This window comes from Tiliqua scincoides, chromosome 3, assembly GCF_035046505.1.
Source record: "Tiliqua scincoides isolate rTilSci1 chromosome 3, rTilSci1.hap2, whole genome shotgun sequence".
NCBI lineage: Eukaryota > Metazoa > Chordata > Lepidosauria > Squamata > Scincidae > Tiliqua > Tiliqua scincoides.
Window position 1 is genome coordinate 12,521,805 of NC_089823.1, and position 5,424 is coordinate 12,527,228.

Consider the following 5,424-nt stretch of genomic DNA (forward strand, 5'->3'; position numbering starts at 1 on the left):
GGAGCCAAGGGGATTCTTGCCTTATGATTGGCTGCAGAAGCCCAGGAGGGGGAGAGAGGAAGGGAAAACTTCTTTTGTCCATCTCTAATAGGAAGGAAGGAGCAAATGATCATTGGACAAAGGATGGAAGATTTGATATTTTCTTTGGCTGAAAAAGGGCAGGAGGAGGAGCCCAAGGGGGTTCTTACCTTATGATTGGCTGCAGAACCCTAGGAGGGAGAGGATGCAGGGAAGTGGGAGGGGGAGAGACAGTTCATTGTAATCAAGCTTTCCACTGCATGGCTGCTCTGAGCTCCATTGTTACTTGGGCAGAGGAAGTCTCATTGAATGACTGGCTACAATGGGACTACTTCTGAGTAGAGCTGCCAAGGATTGGGTCATTCTGGTAAACCTCCCAGTTGCTGCACCCTCCTCTCTCTTGCCGCTTCTGCCCTGCTCTCACGCAGTCTGTGCCACCCCCTCCCACCCTGCGTACAGATGGGCAGGGACACCAGGAGACTGTTTAAAGTAAACACACACACACGGACAGCAGCCCCGATTTTTTCCATGGTGGGCTTTTTAAAGGGTGTGATTCGACTTGAAACTTTTAGACTTGCAAAAGGGCGACTCGGCAGCTTGGAAAGTGTCCCCATTAGGACTCGTTTTTGAGTCGAGTCGTGGGGGGGTGGAGACTCTAGAATTGAACTGAGTCAAACCACGCTGGGTTTTCCCATCCCTGGTATGTTGCCATGGAGTGGAAGCTCTCAAGCCAGGACTCTCAGAAGACACACTCCACCACCACCCTGCTCTGGTTTCTGGGTCACTGTGCTATGTACTTTGAAGAAACCATCTAGTTGGCACTACGAGCCTGTGTCATCATTTGGTCACCTAAGCAGGACAGCCAATCGGTGCTGTCCAGGGCAGTCCTAACCTCCAGCCCCCGCTGGCCATTCTGTGGAGCCCCCAAAAGCCAGTGGTCTCTTCTATGGCCCAACCAGGCCCATCACCAGGCAGCCCACCCACAGCGACCTCCCCAAAGCTGCAACACAACTGCTACTGAGCCCACTGGGGCAATCTCAGTCTGCAAAGTTTCTCCAAGCAGAGTGGCAACCATTCATGAAGTTGCCTGTGAATAGGGTTGGACAGATCTTTCTGTTTTCATTCCATCTGAACTTTTCACAGTTTCCTTTAATTTCTGTTCCATTACTTCTGCTAAAAAAAATCCCCCAGGTTTCTCTATAATCAAAGAAATTCATATTTTTAATGTATTTTTAACATGTTTTGAGTATTTTCAATGTATTTCCTCCCAGAACAGCTGGTGCAAGAATATGTTACAACATATGCATTGAAATACATGTTTTTTTCACAAGTATAAAAGCCATTAGATACCATCATAACTTATACAGTCTGATCCACCCGGGGGGGGGAGGGGCAAGGAGGGGTCCAGAACCAAACATTCCATTGTGAATTTGGCAAGAGAGGAATTCTGTAACACCCCTTTGCACATGAATGTCCCATTTCACAGGGGGACCTGAAATGAAAGGGTGCAGGCCTCCATGAAGGGTACTCATTCCACACACTGATGTGTAAGGTGGAGAGAGGGATACACGCCTGCTTCTCCATTACACAAATTAGGCTACAATGCTGTAAACACTTACCTGTGTAGTTCCCACTGAACTCATTGGGACTTAGAATCATCGAGTCATAGAATTGGAAGATACCCACAAGATCTTCTAGCCCAATCCCCAGCAAGTAGCATGAAATCCTCCTAAAGCATCTCTAACAGGGTCCTATCAGGCCTCTGCTTGACGATCTCCAGTGAGGGACAATCCACCATCTCCTTTGGCAATCTGTTCCACTGCCAAACCACCCATCTCATCAAGAATTTCTTCCTGATGTCCTTACTGGAATCTCCTGGATTCCAGTTAAAGGCCTGGATGCCTTTAGAAGGGGGTTGGACAAATGTCCAGAGGAAAAGTCCATCACAGGTTACAAGCAGTGATGGGTATGTGCAACCTCCTGATTTTAGAAGTAGGCTACCTCAGAATGCCAGATGCAAGGGAGGTCTCCAGGATGCAGGTTTCCTGTTGTCTTGCATGCTTCCTGTGGCATCAGGTGTATCAGGTGTATATGTATGTGCAACCTCCTGATTTTAGAAATGGGTTATGTCAGAATGCCAGATGCAAGGGAGGGCACCAGGATGAGGTCTCTTGTTATCTGGTGTGCTCCCTGGGGCATTTGGTGGGCCGCTGTGAGATACAGGAAGCTGGACTAGATGGGCTTTTGGCCTGGTCCAACTGGGCTTTTCTTATGGTCTTATATTCTTATGTTCTCCTCTCTTGTAGTTTTTAGTGATCTAGTTCTAATCTCAAAGGCAGATGAGAACAAATTTGTTCCATTTTCCATAGGTTAGCCCAGCGGTTTTCAAACTCTCAGGGAGTTTGAAAACCGCTGTAAGTTCCTGCAGGGGTGGGGGGGAGGCAGCGGCGTGATCCCCAGGATTGTGCCACTCAGGGGGCTGCAGGGGCTTGGCTACACGTACCTGAGCCTTTTGCAGCCTCCCAGGGGTGTGGGGAGCCCTGCACTACCTCCTGCAGAGCTCCCCGCACCCCCAGGAAGGATGCCACAGGCTGAGGCATTGTTTCGCCCCAGTCTGAAAAGCCCTGGGTTAGCTCTTCAGATATCTGAAGAGTGCAGCAACTGTTACCCTGCACATGCCCGATCTTATATGATCTTGGAAGCTAAGCAGGGTCAGGCCTGGTTAGTACTTGGATGGGAGACCACCAGGGAATACCGGGTGCTGTAGGCTTGTACCATAGTCTTTCGAGACTGAAGGTTGCCAACCATATCATATCCCCTCTCAGCCTTCTCTTCTCCACGTTAAACATACCAAGTTCCCTCAAGCTTTCTTCATAGGGCCTGTTCTTCTGATCATCCTTTTCTACTAGTTCTGAGTAGGATAAGGGTGTTAGATCTTGGAACTAGTAAGCAAATGAATCTCTCCATAGGGAAGAATTCCAACTAGGATTTCATTTATGTGCATCTTTTCAAGTTCACTCCCACACGCTGCCTTTTGGAAACAGGCGTGTTTGAAGTATACATCCTGGTTTGCTCATTACAATGCAATGTCTCTTCATTTAAAAATGGAATTAATGAAACGCACCATGCTCAGGGTGCAATCAGCTCAGGGGTTAATAGAGAAATCCTTTTCCCTGTGTGGCTGTTTTGAAAAATCAACATCGGATACAAATTAATATGCAGCTTTTTGAAGATTTTAAAGGCCATTAATCCCCCCTTACCTGCAGTTTAACATTAGCAACAAAGCCAGTGAAAAATGATTTCGAAGTGCAGATTGTATTATACATTATGGATTAGTGTTTCAATATAACCAAGATTCTTGTCTTCAAATAAATTGATGGATATGCTCATAAGCCTCAATGTTTAACACCCTTTGAGCACAAGCAGCACCCGTTAAGAGGGGGGAAGATTCCTTGACATTTTATTTAGAATGAAAAATATTACTTCCAAGATGTATTAAGATGTGGTATTAATGTGGCCAGGTTTCCACTGTAATCTAATGAGTCCTACACTCTAAAATTCTGCTTTTCTTTTTTCTCCAAAATCCTAGGTTTGCACATTCAGACCAACCGCTTACATAATTTATTCTTCTTTAGATTATGTTTATACACAATAAATAATCCATCATTCACAGGAGTAAAGATGGATCAGAAGCTGAATGTCAGGCAGAGCATTTTTTAAAGCAGGCATGTCTATCTACCTACCTACGTAGCAGTTGTACTAAATCAGCCTGTCCCTCGGAACACATATGAACTGTAAATGAATGAGGCAGGCAATTTTGCTTAATTAGAATCAATAGGATCATCCTTTAATTAAAGAATATTGATTGTATTATGCAGGGGGCAGCCTTAGAGAGACTATGTTTAATGCTATTTTGGATTGACTTGCAAAGGCATGTCAAGGGTCAACGTGGGCTTGGATAAGGAACATCCCTTTCAGAGTGGCGTTCAATATGATACTAAATGCCTCCAGAGCCTTATGGCAGAGCACAGTACACAGACAAGCTGGTCTTCAGATGATGCAATGAGAGAAAAATATGTTAATTTCTAAAGCGACACCTTTAATTTATGAATTTCTTCCTGCAGCGAACGCTTCTGGTGAATGCGAGATTTCCATTTTCACGCGATCCCTGCGAGCAGGAAGGGCACTTGAAATACACGTTGAGGCCAAGAATTCAAAAATGCTTAGGCAGCATCTTGAAAAACACCATGATTTCATGCCAAGGCAGGGAAAGATTAAAATGCACACAAAAGATTTTGCTCCAACTACAGTTATAGCGAAGGAAGCATGAAAAGTACCTTAAAGCAACTGTACCTGTTTGCGTAGGTTCTACGAATCGTCGCTGCCTCCCAAGATTGGAAATAATGTTATTATAAACGGAGACACCATTCATTCCTAGAAAGGGATAACTGTACCAGAGAAAGATGCTGCCTTCTTAGTAAGGCATTTCTGATTTTGTTTCTTTATATTTTCCAAACAGCGGCATAGCTGGAAGGGGTGCAAAGCACTAAGTTTTGCAGGTACCTGAAAATGTACCATGCAAGCGGCTCTCCCCTTTGGAGCCATTCTGGGCAGTGGGAGCAAAACAGAGGCAGAGTAGACCCCCTCTGTACTGTGGAGGCTTACCCTTCCCCCAATAGAGCTGTGCTGAACAGAGGAAGAGGGACAGATAATTCATTACAACAGACAGTCCCCTCAAAAATCGAGCCACAGAACCCAAAAGAGCCTCCCGGAAGCTGGAAGTGACATCACAAGAGGTGAAGACTATCATCGTCAATGTGCTGTAAGGGGGAAAAAGGGTAAGCAAAAACCCAGGAGCAACAAATGGCCCATTCCTGAGCTGCCCAGGGCGCACAGCTGCAGCGGCACAAAAATGGCTGCCGATGCATCCTACGCGCCTTGGGTATCTGCAGGCAGCACCTCAGGAGAAGGGAACTTTCATCTCCTTCCCCTGGGTAAGTGCAGTAGCCCCACAATGGGGCTACTCGATTCACCACCAGCCAAAAGGTTGGCTGTGATTCGAAAGCTTCAGTCAGGCGGTAAACCCAACACAGAGACTTTGGATCTGGTGGAGCGTTACTCCACTGGTCCCGCCTCCCTCCCTCCCCGCTCCCTCCCTGTGACACGCCTCCCTCCTGCCCTCTCCCCACCTCCCACCTCCCCGTAATACCTCCTCCTGCCATCTCCCCATCCTCCGCCTGCCTCCCCCCCTCCACGGAATGCTTCCTCCTCGCCTCCCTCCACGCCCCCACTTAACTCTCCGCTGCTCAGAGTGACCACACGGCTTTGTGTGACCGCTGAGCGGCAGAGGCCGGGTGCCCGCCCGGCGGTAGCCCAGTGCCAGTCAGCTACCATTGGTGCTCAACC

General features: G+C 47.3%; 1 pseudogene; it reads left to right on the plus strand.

The window, feature by feature from the left end:
- The first annotated feature begins 2,668 nt into the window (after positions 1 to 2,668).
- LOC136646460 (5S ribosomal RNA) lies at positions 2,669 to 2,788 on the plus strand (annotated as a pseudogene).
- Positions 2,789 to 5,424: the final 2,636 nt, after the last annotated feature.